This window comes from Stegodyphus dumicola, chromosome 6 (assembly GCF_044657685.1).
Source record: "Stegodyphus dumicola isolate Sdum_Otavi_A_Nest chromosome 6, ASM4465768v1".
In the NCBI taxonomy this organism is placed as follows: domain Eukaryota; kingdom Metazoa; phylum Arthropoda; class Arachnida; order Araneae; family Eresidae; genus Stegodyphus; species Stegodyphus dumicola.
In genome coordinates, this window is record NC_140773.1 from 66,193,878 (window position 1) to 66,213,986 (window position 20,109).

General features: G+C 33.3%; 1 pseudogene across 1 annotated transcript in view; it reads left to right on the forward strand.

Moving 5' to 3' along the window:
- The window catches only part of LOC118204832 (organic cation transporter protein-like), a 58,014-nt pseudogene extending 55,620 nt beyond the window's left edge, over positions 1-2,394 (forward strand). Inside the window, exon 13 of the transcript XR_015041655.1 lies at positions 746-2,394. The product of XR_015041655.1 is annotated as an organic cation transporter protein-like (transcript). The remainder of the gene's footprint in view (positions 1-745) is intronic.
- Positions 2,395-20,109: the final 17,715 nt, after the last annotated feature.

The window sequence follows — 20,109 nt, forward strand, 5'->3', positions numbered from 1 at the left end:
CGTTTTAGGTGAACTTTCGGGTAATAATTTTGAGCACAAGAAGAAAAGAGGAAATTACGAGGAAATATCTTATCTTGCTAAATAATTTATATTTTTGTATTAATTAGCAATTTTTTACTGCAAAAGCAAGAAAGAAATTTAATGAATGCATGGGGATAATATCGCAGATAAGTGTTTTTAGTGGGTTATAAAGTATCTAAATTGAAGATGATAAATTATAACTGCACGTGTGTTCAATAAAATGGGTTTCTTAAATAATTTTCTTCACGTAGGCGACAGACCGGAGCATACCACCAGTGTGCATTTATAATGATGATTATTTCGAAAGCACTGTCGAAGTCAAAATTTATTACCAAGGAATTTTTGCTTATAAACTATTTCTGGTTTTTGCTTCTAGCCCCGAATTAAACATGTAAACTATAACTCGACACGAAATGAAGATTAGAAGAATGGAAGTCGTCCAGTCTTTCCTTCACTCATCTTTAGAAAAGATTGCAATGATTTAAGATATTTGTCTCATATACTCTTTAGTTATGTAGGTCCTCTGACAATGTAAGAACTTGTGTGTAACTCCATGAAACAGCATAACTGCTTTTGTAACAGTATTTCTTGCTAAAACCTGTTCTTAACTTTCATACATTCTGTAGACAGATATCCTCCCTAATAGTGAGAACTACTTCCTAATGGAGTAAAATAAAAAATTCCAAGTGAAATTTGCTTTTAACATATATTTCGTTTCTTGCAGGAAGCAGAAATTGCAACTTTCTTCCGACAACGAAGCTCATGAGGAAACCCAGCATAGAGAAGTAACGAAAAATACCCCACAAAACAACTAACCTTCCTTCGGAAAGAAGAGAAGGCTTAATTTTAAAGCGATGAGAAGCATAGAAAATAAAAAATCTGACTTTATAAACTGATACCACTTTCAATTTATTGCGAAGTAATTCATGAAAGTTTCAAGGACCTGCATTTCAAAAAATGATCATCTTTCCATCTTGTGTTATTTGCGTTTCAATTCGAAAGATTCAGAAAATTAAAATACAACATTATCTTCATTGGAAATTATGTTTATTTTATGGTTGTATTACTTAAAGAATGAAATTTCACCATATTTAGTACTTAAAATTCATATTTTATAAATCTATAGGAGTATTATTTTTGTACACTAGTAAACAAGATACATCGAGTACAATAATAATTATCATTTATCGCTGCATAGTTTAAAGTGCGTCTTATTATTTGCTATTTGAAAATGATCGTCTAATATTTTCTGATACGTATTAACGTCACACCGTGCTAAATTCATAAATCTATAGAATGTTTACTTAAAGTATAACTGGTTTAAAAGCCTTATGTTTTGATAAAATCGATTGAATGATAATAGTCTCATCAAATAATTCTTTTATAATCATTCCGGATGATGACACATTCGTTTAGAATAAAACATCGAAACATTATGGAGACTAAAAACACAATTCTAATTGGATTCAATCGATTAGCCCAAAATTTATATGATGTGTATAGTGTAGACGAAAACATTAATTAGGTATGGTTGATTCAACAAAAATTTAAATTACGTGGAATAGAAAGCAAACGTCTATTGAACGATCCAGTGAATCGTACTAAAGCTAAGAAATTATTCAGCAGCCAATGTGCTTAAGCTTCAAATTCAGTAAAAACTAAATAATCCATTTTCTAACGTGCCCATTAAATATCATCAAAGGCTAATGCGGTGGTCGCTGTCACAAGGAAATAAAAATGATTTTTTCTGAACGGATTTTGTGAGATTCATAAAGTTCCAGAATACATCTAATAATGCTAACCTTTACGGAACTAAATGGAATTTTGAATACAACACAATCAGCAGTAATTTCTTAGCAAATTTAGTTGCAAGAGTTTTTAATGCTTAAACGTTTTATTTGTTTTTATCGCAGTTTTTTAGAAGATTACCAAAATATTCAGAATTGAATGTCCTCAAAATATTATTAAAATTATATTTTATGCTAAAATTCAAAATATGAAACTATGCGCTGCTACCGGATTTGGTTAAGTTAAGTTTTTCAGAACGCCCTTAAATGTCCATAAAGGCGGCCAGTTTAATTTTAAATGATGAAATAGCTCACCAGCGACCGAGTAGTAAAATTCGTCAACTGTGGTAAATCAACTTTATCTCGAATTCATAACAAATGAACTAGATGCGTGTGAATTTTTCTGGTTTTCCTTATGTGTAACGCAGGGATAGGGGCCAATTTCCTAAGAAGCTTTCGATGAAAGTATCCCTCCTCTTAGGCACGTTGCTTTCAGGTGCTTTGATGTAATCCAAATAAATCTCTTATAACAGTGTTTTTGTATTTTAAATAAATATTGACAATAAAATGTTTTTAAAATATGCCATTCTATTTTTTTAAATAAAATAAACCTATGAGACATATTTCTTATATTTAGAAAACTTGGCAATCCTAACGATACATAAAGCTTTATGAAAAGTAATAAAAAATCTATTTTTTGAGTATATAATACATTTTTATAATAAAGAAATACAAATAATATTTAATGCCTGTAATGCCAAATTTATGCGCAATTGAATTGGTGCAATTTTCTGATTTTTTTAAGTGAAAACGTATTGCTGTGCACATGGGGGACAACGAAACTGACGTTCTTTAGTCGTGTAGACAACAATCTGTTTTCATTTAAAAACAGCAGAGAAGTACTTAAAATCGTAGGAGAATCATTGTAAGCACTTCAGCATAAAATAACTGAAAGTATAAGATGGAAAATAATTGGATTAATGTTCATTTTTCCCGCTTATTCGCAACGATATCACCGGATAGCTACAGCTGATGCGATACAAACAGGCTACCACATTTGACCCACATTAGTTGCTGGCAGCAGATCATAGACATTGTTGAAATGAGCCCCGAGTCGATTATGAGGTTTATTTTCTGACTGGAAATGTAAAGGGTATATATTTCTTGGAAGAATATTTGGCTCGTACTATCCTGTAACGGAAAAAACCCGATTATTGCTAGATTATTGTATTGTGACTCCTTTTAATAAAATTTTAAAAAGCTTGAAAAATTCAATTTAAAGTAAGATTACATAAAATTTATAAAGAGTTTTAGGTTGATATTTTGAATATTATTTCACTATACTTGTTATGTAACGCAAAAGGCTGGATTTAATGCAGAGACTCTGAATTAAATGAAATTTATGTATTTCTTACACGAAAATTTAAGCATTTTATCTTATTAAAAATTTTCAAATAATTTATAACGAATTCTGCAAAAGTCCAAAAGCTGATCGAAAACGTGAGTACCGTTTGGGTGTTAAAAAGTATTAGCAATTTGTTTTCATTTGTATTTTATTACAGAAAAATTTACACACTCTTAAACTACTTTCACTATGCTAATTAAGCCAGATGGCACTAACTGCAATACCGTAGCACTAAATGAATGCAGCATCTAAATCTTGGCACTAAATACAGCATACCCGTTTCGTAGAATTCAGCCGCCTGCGACCTGAACCAGTTCTGAACGTTCTTCCTAATTAAATCATGACTTGCAAAGTGCTGGTCGGCAAGAAAATGAGGTGAGAAAACAAATGGAAATTGCATTGTCATGCTCGAACTTGATACCAGAAGTCAGTAGTCGAAGCCTTTTGTTCAGTATCGCGCGTAGTAATTTCTTCAAAGTTCGCAGTGTGCTGTAGAGTTGATTGTTGTGTGCCGTTCCATCCAGTCCGCTAACAAAATTCCTTGAAAAGTCCCAAAACACAGTGCACATGATTTTTCTGGAAGGAAGAGGTGGCCTTTTTTTCTTGGGATTCGCGGATCCAGCATGTAGCCATTCCAGTGACAGTTGTTCCGTTTTAGGTATCTCGCAGCAAATTCACATTTCATGGCCTGTGACAATCCGTTTCAAAAACTCACTTCTTTCTGTCGCATAGTATTGCAAAGTAAACATCTGTTAATGTTTCGGCAAGCATCGCGAGCATAGGTTTTTGTAGAGCAAATGTTTAGTGAAAATTTCGTGTAATAAAGATTATGAAATGTTTTGAAAATGCATTGACATATCAGAAATGTGAATTACCCTTTCAAACGACCTCAACGACAGGCGCTTCTTGACGTGGCCATTTTTCCCCTTCTTTCGTTAAAAATCCTCACTCACTTTCGCCTCATACCTTCATTTATTTCCCTCTGTACGTTTCACTTATCTGATGATAAATTTTCCAAAGTCGAGCATTTCTCACTTTCAAAAACTTAAAAAGAGCTCTTATTTCATAGCTGGTGGGCCGTACACATTTTCAATTTATAATGTTTTACAATTCAAAATCATTTTTAAATGATTCTCATAATTGTGAAAGGAATTAATATTCTCTTATTACAATGAAGTTTTACAAAATTTGCTTGATTTTTATGTAAAGTGTATTCTGATAACAAGAGGCGAGCAAATATTGCTTTTCTTCACCTGTAACGGAAATCTTTTTGTTCGTTATTTTTCTTGGCCAGAGCCGTCGATCGTGAAACTGCCATCCAGCAGCGTGGTTTAGCGCCAGTTTTGGACAAGCATGACTTTACAACACACTCATAATATCTGCTTTTTCGTTTGATGCAATCCCGATTGGCTCTCGGCAAGCCATCTTTTGTTTTATGAACAAGGATGTAAATTAACTGTTACTGGTAAATTGCATTTCCTTGCATTGGAAAAAATAGCCCTTGCGTTTTACTGAAAAGCAAGCAAAAGATTATTTTCAAAGTTAAGGGATTTTACCATAAAAAAGTAAGTATTAAGGGACAAGATATGGTGCTTTGTTTGAAAACGGACAAACAAAATTGATGCAATGGGGAAAACTGTGACAAGAGAATATCCATTCGAAAGGAAACGTTCGTGGGTTGTAGAATCTCATCTGTGATTGTATTTAGGTTTATTCACGACAGGTCAAATGGATTAACCTCTGAGAATGGGAAAAAGAAGGACTGGATATAGCCGATAAAACAATAATAAATTAGAACATTATGAGTTGGTACTCGTAACGTTCGAAACAGAGCTTCCAGTAAAATCGGAGGTTTTTAATCCGGTAAAATGAATAAGTTAATTTGTACTGCCGATATAAGTACGGAAAAAATTATGTGGGATCATTTAATAAATAAAGGTTTCCTTCAAAATTCTGCGGATGCGACTGGTGCAACAAGGTGGGATCACCGGCAACTCTTACTATAGACTGGATAGTAAGTCCCTTACTATATTTGTGGTTACCCCAAAGTATAGGAATTTTCCACGAATTTCATTATCGTTATCAGTTTAATATCGATGAAAATGTGCTGCATAAGTAAGAAATTTATAAAGAAGTTATGTAGGCATGAATGACAAAAGAATATAATAGAGAAGTCTTTAACGTATTTTTTATTCAGAATATACAAAAAATTGACACTGAAAATTATGAAAACATTATTATGAATTAAGCATTGTTTTAGAACGTTTGGTTTTGTTTTGGACTCATACGCAGTTGCTGCTACAATTTTAAATGTTAGCGAAAATTGTGGGGACGAGCGAATTTTGGTCAGAGTTCTGTGAAAAATGGAAATGATTATACCTGATAGAAAACTAATTGATAAAAATTAGGTTTTCAAAATTTGTATAAAAATTGGCATAATTGGCTTTAAAAATCTGGTACAAATACAGAGGCCTTTTATATTAAATGCACATTTCAGATTTAGCAAAGTTTGTTGCTAAATCTGAAATGTTTGTTTAAGAATGAAGTTTAATTAAGCTTCAGCCTCGATAGCCGCATTAATTAAGGAAGTACCAAAAATGCATTCGCAGAATTTTTTTAATACTCTCTTATCAAAACGACCGTCATGTTTAGTTACCAAATGGCATTCTCAATCGCTCAAACTGTGACGTCGAAATTTGAAGTGTAAAATAAAAGTTACAAAATTTATGAAGGCTTCTGATTTCAACCTAGAAGTAAAATAGTAAATATTTCTATGGCAATGTAATGATGTGATAAAACATTTAATTAATCTAATTCATCATTAAAAAATTCTCCAAATATAAAATGATAAAATCATTAAAAAATTATTTTAATAACTGACCATTCCTCTGAATACTAAATGCATTTTTTGTGCAGTGTAGCTTGCTACTTATTTGAGTATTATAAATAGATATATTTTGATTGAAAGGTGATTCTCAACAACAATGTAATTTATCTATCACTTTCATTTCACATCCCGCACCTGATAAAGCGTGCTAATCTTGTGGGCTTTTGTTTCAAGATTTACCTTGGTAACAAATTTTCCATAGGTTAATTAAATACAGAAATTCTATAGAAGAGATAAATTTGGTGCTTTCAGGAAACTTCCGTAATCACAAACATGTTTTTTCCTCCATTTAAATGGGATGAACTTTAAAAAATGTCTAAACATCGTCTGATACTACGAAAATGCACATTTCATTTTGGTGTATTGAGAATACGGCAAAGCATACTAGGGCTATCTGCCTAAGGAGAGGGATGCCTTCGTGGAGGACTTTCTAAGGGAAACTGGCTCTCATACACGTTACACATGGGGAAAACCACGAAAAGGCCCATGCAGCCAGCCCGTTGGCGGGATTCGAACCTCGGTCCGAACTACCAGTGTTCAGCGATTTTCATTTCATTTTGAGAAACAATATTAAAGCTATTTGAAATCATTTCTTAAAAATTATTAAAAAATAAAATTTTTTACATTGCATCTCAGCATTTAAAGGGTGCTGTAATTAAGCATTGTCATGTGTTGAAACTTGAACTCATTAAGAAATCAGATTCGAAAATTTATATAATCAATAATATCTGTTTCTTTCGCGGTCTTTAGAGAAATGCTTTATTAAATTTTATAACAAACGAAACCTGATATGTGAATGTAACAAAAATTCGAATTCTAAGAATGAAACATGTGATTCATCAAGAAGTATACAAACATATCTATTTTTTTATTATTTGCTTCCTTCTAATAAATTTACGGCTTAATTAAGATCAAAAATTGGAAATAAACGCTGTAAACTGCTACGCATATATCATTTCAGAATTTTTTTACTATTACACATTAGTTTCAGTGCATAAAAAGTGTAAAAAAAATGCAGTGCATAAAAGTGTAAAAAGTGCATTTAGAGAATTCCTTTATTAAGTCTGCTTTTATTTAGAACATAAAAACTTACAAATTACTAATCTTTATAAAGTTCTATATTATATTTCAAAATAATATTAATATTATCAACAAAAGCTGCGTATTAATGAATAAGTATTTCATCTTATTGCCATTTTACTGCCGCTGAAACTTTATTGATACTCTGTTACATTCATAAACTATATATTACTAAATTAAAATAAATGACACAGCAGGATAACAAAAGTTTCAGCAGTAGTGATCAGATGAAGGTTTGCTTTTAATACAAATACAACTTCAGCGTTAATGATGAAAATCTATAACATGCCAGTCAGTTTAATTTACCAATTCTAAGCTTTGTTCACCCGCTACGATTAAATGTACCAGGTACTTTCGCTCGCAGTGAACAATACTGCAAAACATGACTATCCTGCTGTAAGTTACAACACATCGATATACGTTTCTCACAAGACCAAACAGAGATAATATCAAAATACGGAAGCATAGGCTGACAATAAATTTTTAATCAATTCTTCCAAAGCATTCAGCCACCCCATGGGGATAGTGGTTAGCTACGCTGACTGTCATACCCGGGTTCGGGTTTAAATACCGAAGAAGGCACGAATGTTTGTAAATGTATAGTGTCTGTGCAGCATTGGTGCACTCTAAATATGTGGTGAGGCGAAAGTCTTCTCGAGAGGTTGTGGGTAGGGAAGGAGGGGAAGACCCTCGTACCCGTCCCCCCTCGGGTTGCTGTGCGTCAAAATTAGGGGGCGGAACTGAAATTGTATAGTGCTCAAGGCTCTTGCCAACGACAGGCGCAATCTTGCACTCCTTGCCCCGGTGAATTTCGTGGGCTTGTACTGACGTGACTGTCAGAAAAGTGAGATCGACACAACAAAAAGCATTTAATAAAATGATATTCCCATATCAAAAAATCAATATATTTTTTTATTTCCCGGCAAAAAGTATTTTTGACTTCTTTATTTCTGGAAGAAAATAACTTCATGCGATTAAATGATTTTCACAACTTCCATTAACTATACAGAATTACAGCTTAGCTGCCAAGTGTTGTCATCTGAATTTTTCTTCAACCATTGACCAGCCTTTTACAAAAGTGAGAAATTTAGATAAGACATCAATCAAGAGCGGAATCGATTATCCTGCGTCTGGGGGAAACTACGGGAAACAACGGGAGCAACATGCAGTTTCCATTGTTCTGTTAATAGACAGAAAGAAGACTCTGACATGGTAGAGGCAGAGACATTAAAACATGAATAGTATAAGAGTGACTGGTGAAACTACCGGACATGTAAGCTATAGCTGAAAAAGATGCATACACAGTGGCAACTATAACTGCCAATCCAGATACTGAAGGGGTATGACAGTGAAGAATGTTAGCTGCCGCCTAGCTGGCATGGTAATAGGGAAGCCGCTGCGACGGCCTAGTCCAGCTTTTAATTCCTAACGATGAACAGATATTTGCCAAGCGCATAGTATCCTTATGGGTATAATGTCCTTAGGGCATTTAAAGTACTATTAATCGAAAGTCCTCAAAAGCGACTGCTGATCAGGAAGAGCGCATTATAAAACTTCGTCAACATGGCCTGTACTTTAATTGGACAAAATGTCTTTATAATCTTTATTATAACATTAGATACGAATCATAAATATATAAAAAATAAAATGTCCTCTAAAAGCCCATTACAAGGAAAATGGATTCATAGCTAAAATGAATTCCATAATATGTTCGTAACTGTTAGCGGTGAACAAGCGAGAACTACTACTGAAGAACTCACAACTAAAGCTATCACTGATATAAATGAAGTGGTATATGTTCCATCAAACTATTACTTTTGAACTGTAGTGGATAAAAAATTTCAAGAGTAAAAGAAAATGTTACCTATGTAAAATGTTATTAGCAACAGTAAATGTGTGTATGTGTGTGTGTATTTAATTATGGCAAAGCACACTACGGCTATCTGCCTAAGGGGAGGGATGCTTCGTGGAGGACTTTCTAAGGGAAACTGGCTCGTATACACGTTACACATGGGGAAAACCACGAAAACACACATGCAGCCAGCCCGTTGGCAGGATTCGAACCTCGGACCGAACTACCAGTGTTCAGCGACTTTACCGCTCGGTCGCTGGTGGGTCCAACAACAGTAAATGAAATGTTGCGACCCAAATAAAGATTTAATACAAAAGTAAAAGTGTTCAACAAAGTAACTACAGATTACAGAAAAACTTTTAATGCGATAAAATTAAAGTTATCAGAAACTAGAGTATGGACAAAAATCTTCCACAGAAGTTTATAAAAGAAAGAAGTAGCGGTTATAATGTCCAGGCTAACTAAAATATATAGAAGTTTGTAGTTCCACTATTAATGTTCTAGTAAATGACAGAAAAATTTCCTTGGGATGTTTTAGAGTAATAATTTTGAAAGGGCTATCATTGGCAAAAAGCGGAACACAACATTAAATCATCGACATTTACGGAAATATTTCACACATTTTGAGCAGATAACAAAGTAGACGTCTAAGCATTAATGACAGCCCTAAGACTGCAAGGAAAATATTTCAAGATTTCTTATAGCCTGAAACTTAAAATTGATACTAAAGGCTATGAATCCACCCAGAATTTACCAGGGAAAATAGTAAGTGCGCCTTTTCTGATTTTCCTCTAAATACTGTATAATTTCTTTATAAGAGGACTTATCCGAGCACAGATAATGCAATCGATCGGCTATCCGAATTCTTTGGAAACGTGTTTTTATATGTATGTAAATATTATATATATATATATGTTTTTATATATGTATGTAAATATTATATATATATATGTTTTTATATATATATGCAAAGTTTTGGAGATGAAATGAAGAGATTTAGATGTGATGAGTGAAGCTATTTGAAATTATTTAGTCCTGTTTCCCTAGTATTTGTATTAGTAATTAGTAATTCGAAAATCATTTATAAAACTGTCTCGTGATTGCGTTTAATGTATTCAGCTGTGTAACCTTATCTCCCCAACTCCATTCAAATTTTATTTATTTCATTCAGTTTGCTTTGGTGTTCGAATATGCATGAAAAAATCTTATTTAGGTAATATTTCTAATTATCATATTTAATGAAAAAGAATTATATATTCCTTTAAAGCAAGTACAAACTACTCATTGATGCTTTAAAGTAGAACAAAATCTATATTAGTTGCGAATTATAATGCAGCAAAATAAAAACTTATGTGTTTGTTTCAAATATTAATTTTTTGGCTGTTTTTTGAAAAATAGTACTCCATAAAAATATTTACAATAATTTATGCGTACACGTACAGAATTTAAAAATTAGATATATTCGAAATGGATGATAAAAACTTTAACAAAAAATCTTCTGCATCAAACAATACGTAGCACAGAACACTTCCAAAGACAATACTCTGCCAGATTTTGAAAACCGTATGGCCTAGTATTTGCACCCTTTGTGCCTTAGTATTTGTATATCGGAACATTGGAGTACTGCAAATGATCTTTTGAGCAGGACTTCCAGATCCGCAAGCCAGTCTAAATCCAGCATCATGTTGGGAAGATCATGTAGGACCCTATAGAAAAAGAAAGAAGAGATCAAAGGTTAAAAGCGAGAACATTGTTGCCAGACACACGCTCAACAGAAGAAAGAAGCAAAAATTGAATTTTTAATGGTATGCATAAATTAAAATATTATGAATGTATGTTGACGTTTTTAGCATACCCACTGAATAGCGGTGTAGCAATAATCAGTTGAGCTACTTGGATAGCGTGAAAGAATTTCATGCACGAAAATAAAGTCAGGGAATTCAATAATATCGCAGCTGAAATTTAGACGGAAGGTAGTAAAGATTCATTTCGATAAAGATATTATTTTGATACTGGAAAAATCTTTAAATTCTGTATTCTAGCATATAAAATGTTTCCAGCATCCCAGCCATGTAAGATTGGCTTTTGTTGATTTGAGCCCATAGGTAACAAACTATTAAACGACATAAGGCAGAAACTCAAGACTGAGACCTATCGAAGTTAAATATTATAAAATTTTTATTCTTTTTATTTTTATTTTATATTTTTAGCCTTTCTATTTCCAACATGAAATAGCGATTTCTTGTGCAAAATTCAATCTTGTGCTTTATAGGCTAGTTCTCGTCTTTTAATAGCGTGAATGAATTTTTGCTTTTTTATGAAATCTTCACGACCATTAAAATAGATTTATAGTCGATAGATATTTGGTACCGTCTATAAATCCATTGTAACTGGAAATAAATACAAAAAACTGTTACAGCCGGTAGTAGATTTTATAAAAGATTTACGTCTGGCTGTATAGTTAGAGGCAGTAGAATTATTTGCATGAAATACTTAATTTTGTTTTGCTTCAAAATATTGTTGATTTTTGTTTCAAATAGCCGGACACATGCAACTTAATGCAATCGCCGATAACAGCCAATACCCGTTGTCCTTTAGTCAATTCATCTGCTAAAAATTTGCCCAAGGTGCACTACTGGGGCGACCGGTTTAACATCCGCGAGAGAAGTTCCATCTCTCAGTTTTGACGGACTGCACACGCCATGAATTTTGAGAACCTGCATGCTGCACATAGACATTATACGTTTCTCCGGGATTCGAACAAGAACTCAACAATACAGTAGGCAGAAGCACTAATCAGTATACTGATAGTGCAACTTAGTTCAAAACATACTTTCAAAAATAATACAAATATTTTTTTTTTTCTGCTACTGGACGCTTTCACTTAAAAAGTTTCAAATCATGAATTAAAAAAATTAAAAAAAAAAAAAACGAAGGAAAGGTTACAGCACTTGATGCATTTCAAAAGGCTAATAAGTAAGCGCTTAGTTCAATTAACCAGACAAGGTTTAATTAACCAGACAAGGCCAGACAATTAACCAGAGAAGGCGCTTAGTTCAATTAAGCAGACATACAAGATGGCGCGTAAAATTCAGAAGAATAAGAAAAGGTAGTTTACTTACTGAATGTACAAACATATCTGATAAAATTAAACTGGATGTGAAAACACGAAGATATCGAAACTTGAAGAGCAATAATTTCAAAACTGAAATATCTGAAAGGATTAAAAATCATTACTTTGATATAGATGAAGATTTCATCAAGGAAGAAATTAAAAGTGCTCTACCCTAAATCAAAACTAAAACTCTTATTCTAAAAGATGAAGTCTCTTTAGTAGCTCACGAATACGACATCAAATGCGAAAAATGAAAAACTCTTGTTTTGTTTGTATATATAATTTATCTTTCTTCTCCTGCTTTTTTACTTCCTTGTACGAAGTAAAAAGGAAGTATCGTAATCGCGAAAAGTTTCAGGCAGCATATTTCAACGAAAATATCCATTTTGACTGCAATCGAATGCAATTTAACGATGTTTTTGCGTGATATTTGTACGTAAGGACAGAATAAAATACTCTTTTACTTCAAAAAAATTATAAAACTGCTTTAAAATGAATTTTGAAGAGAATTTTTCGTGGCGTCTGTATGAACGTATGTACATACGTACGTACGTACGTATCTCGCATAACTCAAAAACGAGTAGCCTCAGAACGTTGAAATTTTGTATATAGGACTGCTATAACATGTAGATGTGCACCTCGTATTTTGGTTGCAATCGGCCGCACCAAACGTATATAAATATATTTATATATATATCCACTCTGTTACCCGGCTCAGTGATCTCAGTTTCTTTACTCATATATTTTGTAAATTGTACATTTTTTGCTTTAAAAATGATTGAATTATGTTGTTTTTATCTTCCGGTTAAGGGTTTTATGCCTTTAGTAAATGTGTATGCAATATTTTTAGAATTATTAACAATTTTAAAGTTGTTTAAGTGCCGCTAAGCCTTTTTTATGGCGGCTATTGATCGTTTACATTTGAAACAGCAGACTAGTGGATTTGTTGCCAATCTAGAAAAACGTAGCTTCGCAACAACAAAGATAACGCCTTCATTTATTATTGCGAATGAAATCATGCTTAATCCTTTCTGGAATTTTTTCGAGGAAATTTTCAAGTGTTTAAGATTTGCTTCGTAATTTTTAATATAGCTATTTTGAGTTTTTATGTATTTTTGCCTTCTCGCGAAGTGAGAACTGAATTAATTGAATGAGAAATACTCAATCGTCTGTAAAAAACTGTTTCTTTTTTGTTTTGTTTGCTTAATTTCATGTGGCAACGATTAGATAATTCTATTCTTTAAATGATATAAATTTTGAGCATTCTGAGTTATAATATGAACGAAATATAATACTGTTAAGTGAACCTAGCGCCAGAGTGTCGCTATGGTAAACAAAGTGAATTTTAAAGAATGCATTTATTCTATTGTGGTTTATGGGCTGTCGGCGAAGTAGATTTAATTCAATCCAATAAGTTTAAATGAAATGCAAGAAAGAATGCGTATAATTTAATATTCCGTACAAGGACGTCATGTGGTGTATACATCAGATTTTTTTAATGTAGGTATCACGCTTTGTTACTTCTTTAGCAAAAAACTTTTAAATGTTGGATCAGTTGCGTTCCAGACTTGATGTAGCAGCTAACAAATTTTCTAAATAGTTCTGAAAACCGCGCTTCGTGATCCTCATAAAATGTCTTTTTCATCTGTTGTAAGTCATTAACATTTTGTATGCATTCGTATATTATATTATACATACTGAACATAGAATAATGTATTAAATATATATTATATTAAATTCACGTACTATATATACGCCTATACTTAGGATTATGAAATTATACTTAAGTACATGAAAGCTGAAACTTGTAATACACATTCACTTTCTATATTTCTACGTCAAAAATGTAGACATTGAATACCACATAACGGAACATTATGATAAAACACATATTCAATGCTTATTAATCTCTGCATACATAGTATAATGCATACATCATAAATCACATAAGAGTCTCAGAAGTCTCATGGATGAAAATGAGTCTTCATTTCCTGGACAGATAAATGTTCCAGAAAGCACAACATTTATAGAGATTTATGAAATACAAGGTGTGCAAATAAAGTAACCAGACAAATTAAAATACCAAATGATAAAATAAAAAATTGATAGAATCAATGCATGTTTAGAAAGAGTGATTTCTTAACTTTTGCTAAAGCTAGTTTAAACTGTTATTTTATCACTGGCCATCTCAAAACTCAGGAGACATTTTTTATTTACCGAGAAGACATTGTACAAAAACATTTGCTTTAAAATGAGTGGCACAACCGCTTTAAATGCGGGCGCAAAAGCGTTGAAGATGAACCCAAAATAGGGCGCATTTCAACTTCAAAGAATGAGGAAAGTGTTTAGAATTCGTTCTTTGGTAAAAGCAGATAGACGTGTAACAATTCAGAATTTTAAAACAAGCTTGGATTAATCAAAGAGAGATTTAGCAAATTTTAATTAAAAGCTGAAAATGAGTAAAGTTTGTGCTCTATCTGTGCCTCAGATTTTGATAGAACAGCAAAAAGACAGAAAATAAGAATTGCTCACTACTGCAAGAAGGATAGAAATTTCTTAAAGTGTATAAGAGCTCGAGATAAAACCTGCGTCATTAATTACGACACAGATACAAAATGACAAGGTGCAAATGACAAGGTGCAAATGAAAAGGACAGTCTTCTCCCATATCCGCAAGAAAACGCGGATATCGAGATCAAAGGTGGTGGTCGATTGCATTTTTCGATTACAAAGGACTTGACCACCATAAATTGGTCCTACAAGGGGGTGCATTTAGATTAAGAAGCAGGAAAACGAGTGTTAGGAAGGAACGTTTTGATTTTGAGCAATGGCTTCTTTAATGGGAGACCCCGTAGAACATTGTGTGTACAACAATATATTGATTAAGCATTCAATTGCAGTAATAAATCAATGGCCATATTTTGCCTACTTAGCGTCAGCTGTTTTTTCATCTTTCCGAATGTTAAGTTGGGCATGAAAGGCCAGAGATTTGAAAACGTCTCGGATATTCATAAACAATAAGTATTCGAACACTTCGTTTTTTACCTTCTTAGAAAAGATTTCGTTGATTTCTACTATACTGTTAGTCTCTGCGATTTTACGGGAAGCTCTGTTTAAATCTCTGTATACAAACTTTCCGTGGATAGCTACAATTACAATCTGTTAGTGTATATATATATTAGTGAGTACTTTGTAGGCTATATTCAGCTGACCATATCGTGTTTATTAACTTGACCATATCTTATTTTTGGATGATAGAATTCCACAACGTTGAAAATGATCCGCTATTTACTATTATGCTGAAGGCAGGTCTCAAGTTTTTAATGTTTTTTTTCCTCAAGATGCAAGGCAAATATATAGTAAAACAATAAATTTATATCTTTATTTATAAAAACAAAACATGTCGCAGATGTCGTGAATGTTATCAGGGTTCATCAAACGAAAGCGCAGATGTCGTGAATGTTTTGTTACGTGGCGCTTATCTATAACTGCGCTAAATCGCTCTGCTTGGCGAGTTTCACGATCGATAGCATAATAAGTAAATACTATAAAAAACTGTAAAATTTCACAATTTTAAAAATACAGTTTTTTATAAATTTGTAGTTAATTTAAATGCACTGTTCATTTCTTAAGTACGAAATGCTGTTGGTGTAGGAATGAAAAATGTTTTCACAACAACTGCCCATTTGTATATAAACATCTCGCGTAACTCAAGGAAGATTAGACGTAGAACGTTGAAATTTTGTATATGGGACTACTATAACATCTTGTTGGGCATCTCCCTTTCTTATTATGATCCGAACCCGCGTACCCAGCTTAAAAGTCTTTTTTCGGCATTTTTTTTCGCAATCGTTAATTGTAGTCATATAGTTCCTACTTCATATAGAAGTACATAAGTGTTCTAAATGACGAAAATATTCCTGTTTATGCAATGTCAAGTTAAAGAATAAATTACTTTTCAACAAATAATGAAATATAATTTTTAATTCACTCTTCAAGCTCATATACTTATATTTGGGAAATATTTATGCTCGTTATAAAAATAAATAAAATATTCAGATGCTTGAGCTCCAGGATATTTAATTTCAAAATATTTAAATTTTTGATGCCATTTTCAGCTTGCCTTAAGAGATCGGTTAATTAGCTTAAAATAATTTACAGAAATTAAATGAATTGCAGCAAAATGGGCATAATTTAACGTGTCGTAAAAGGAAAACTTGTGGTAGCCACATCCGATTATTTTAGTTTTAGTGGCATTACGAATTTCCTCGAACGAGCGATTATTTGATCACTGAATATACCCCGAAAGATCATCTGTAATGACACTAACAGATGCCAAAAACTATTTGAAAATGCAAGAACAATTACAGACTCCATGATATTTTCCGGTACATCGTCTGAACCAAGACATTGCTCTGAAATTCGAACTATCCCAAACAGACCGAATATTTTCATACGCACTGATATACCGGATATTTACATACGCACATAAAACATACGCACTGATTTTGCGATAGCACATGATTTCCACTTCTGTTGTAACCAAGGTGTTTTAATTATTAATGAAAAAATACGTTACTGAAAAAATACGTTACTATTTCAAACATCATTATACAGTAAGAACAAAGTAATAAATGAATTTGAGTAATAAAAGTAAGAGAGTAAGAGTAATAAAATCAATTTGAGATTTTAAGATTAAAATAAATATGTTGTGTCATTAAATTAACGATGATTTGGCAATGGATACTTGTTTTTCGATTTGTAAAGACTACGCTGAGAATATAAAAATCGATATATTTAGCTATTTAATGCAATCTGAATTCGTCAGTTTATTTTTGAGCTTTAGACGGTTGCAGAAATGTGTCGCCTCATTATAACAATAAACCCCTGCTTTCGTTTTGATACGCGTGCGCAGAGCTTTATTTATCCTTCATCTTTCAAATGTCCTCTTCCAAGCAGCGTACCGTACCCGGGATTTTGATACACACTTTTTTGTTATCAGACATCCGTAAGTCCGTTATCTTGAAGAGTTGAAACACTTCGAGGAAAAGACTCGATAATGTCGACAATTAGCGGCATATGGAATTTGAAGTACTAAAAGGATGAAATTTGAACTTTGTGATAACGGAAATACATTTCGATAGTTGGGGAGAAAAATGTCACAATTCAAAATTTGTTATTTTTTTATATTTTGCATGAAGAATAACGTATCATATATTTATATGCAGACAAAGCTTTACCTTCTTGCAAAACCCAGGGAATTAGATTAAGTTGCCGTTTCCTATGAATTAAACATCAACGATTCAAAACAAAATATACTTTTATTTATTTTTCACATTTTAGAGCAACTTGGATGGCGCTGTCTGATACATCTACGGCCTAAGTTGCTGCCTAGGTCACCTATGCATGGAGTCGGACGCATTTAGCGGATGAGTGTCAGAGACTTTACTCATTCTTCTGGCTTCGAATGTTAAAAAAAATCTTAAAAGTCCTTCTGCCGATTCCTGACAACGATATAAAAGTAAGCAGCAGTTTTGGAGTATAAACTAACATCGGCATTCAAAACACATCAGGACGATCATTTCTTAATCTTTCCGAGCGCGATCAAACTAAAACATTTTATATAATAAAAGAATTAAGAAATAATATTTTCAATTTTTTAAGGAAAGCAACGATAAATCCTTTCTGAATTATTAACTTTATGCTTTTTAAATATTATTTAATTTAGTATATAAGTTTAATTTAAATTTACATCAAGAAGATTATTTCTGCTATTTCTGTTTTCGATGTTATTGTCATTAAGTTGTTTTTATTGCGAAGATGACTTTTTAAAATGTGCATAGATGTCTTTTTTTTAATCTAAATTTCGTAAGTAAGTGCTTAATCTCGCATTAAAATAGTTCTGCAATTTTAGATTAACATGTCATTAAAACAAAAGGCAAGAGCATTAAATTTAATAGAACAGTTAAAACTTATGACAGATATTATCCAAAAGAATTTGTAGAAATATACGAGTATAGCTGTTTAAAATTACTAAGCATAATTTATAAAAATACTGGAGTCTTGTTTATTAACCAATAGTACTGTAGCCATCACGCGACGATATCCCGCCAATAACCTACTGGTACCCAGCAGATCAATTAAATATTTTTTTTTTTTTTTTATCTCAGGCATATCCTGTTTGACAGTTTCTCTCAGTATTAAAACTCGCATCAGATATCAAACGCATTAATCTCCGAAATTTATCTCTGCCTCCGCATGACTTACATTAATTAAAAAAAAGCGATTAGCCTTTCCTCGAACCATTTTAACCCTTTAATGATCGAAATACTGAGACGCTTTTTCATTCAAACGACCACAACCAACCGAAACGGCCGGAATTGCGATGTTGTTTTCTCCCCTTCCCTTAAGGTATGCATTAACAGGTGCAGTTTCTCCAAATGCATTTATGAGTTTATTGCAGAGGGTTTGTCTTAAAAGGCTAATGGAAACTTCTTTGTTAGAACGTAGAAACAAATTTGATATATTCCTGTGATTTGAAATCTTCACAGCTCTTTGTGCTTCAGGGGAGGAAACGGACACTTGGTGAAAAATAAGCTCCACCAGCGGTCGAGCGGCAAACTTACGGAGCACTAATAATTTGACTTAGGTTCGATTCTAGGTAAACGAACTGGCTGCATGGGTATCTTCGTGGTTTTCCCATGTATAACATCGATACGAGCCAGCTTCCCATAGAAAGTTCTCCACGAAGGCATTCTTCTTCTTAGAGAGAGAGCCGTGGAGGGCTTTGCCATAGTCAAATAAACCAAAAACAAAATCTGCTGGAAGAGAAGACACTTTCCTCACGACATTTGAGATAGTAGAATTTGCTATGTTTTGAAATGAAATAAAAATCCTTTTATAACTACGATTGGTTTGGTTTAGTTGATTAAGACAAAGCATTCTAGGGCTATCTGAGTAAGGGGAGGGATGCCTTCATGGAGGACTTTACAAGAGAAAATAACTCTATACAAGTTACACTTGTGGAAAACCACGAAAACGCCCATGCAGCCAACCCGTTCTTCTGAAATCGAACCCAGGACGGAACTACCAGTGTTCAGTGATTTTACAGCTTCCGCTGGTGAGCTATACAACTAAGAAGTACTGGTTCATTTTTTGTTTACAGCCGTGGGAAAAGTTCTCGAAAGAGGCGTGTTATCGTGACGCAGGTAAACTTTAAAAATATGTTAAAGAGCTTCTTTTGAAATTTTCATTCTGGGGCAGTAGCTTTAAGCTACTTTAAATGAGCTAATGTAAATGATTGCACGTAACAAAAGAATCAACCAGCAGACAATAACAAGCCTAAATATACATTACGTTAGGATATGATCAACGGCTTCTTTACTATCAAATGCACTGGGATTACTCTAGAAATAATTGTAAGCTATTCACAAAATTACAGGATGCAGCCCACGTTAGACAACAGCACAGTGGGTAAGAAATTCATAAAGAGATATCCTCAGGGCTGCTGTTTAGGGCCCACATTGTGGAACTTAATCTCTAATTTAGCCCTTACACAGTTCGCGAGATCAGAATATACAAAGCTTCCTGATACGCTAATGATCTTCTCATAGGGATAGCAAGGATGAGCACAAGGTGGTGTGGTGGTGTATTTAATTACGACAAAGGGCTATCTGCCTAAGGGGAGGCATGCCTTCGTGGAGGACTTTCTAAGGGAAACTGGCTCGTTTACACGTTACACATGGGGAAAACCACGAAAACACCCATGCAGCCAGCCCGTTCGTGGGATTCGAACCTCAGGATGAGCACAAGGAAATACAAACTACGTCGTTGCCTGTGCAAAGTAAGCAAAGTAATACAAGCTAACCATTTCTGTAGAAAACACATAAGTGCTTATCATAGGCAGCTAACGTGTAATTCATCGCAAGCATGCATTAAACTGCAAGGGTAAGCAATTTAACAA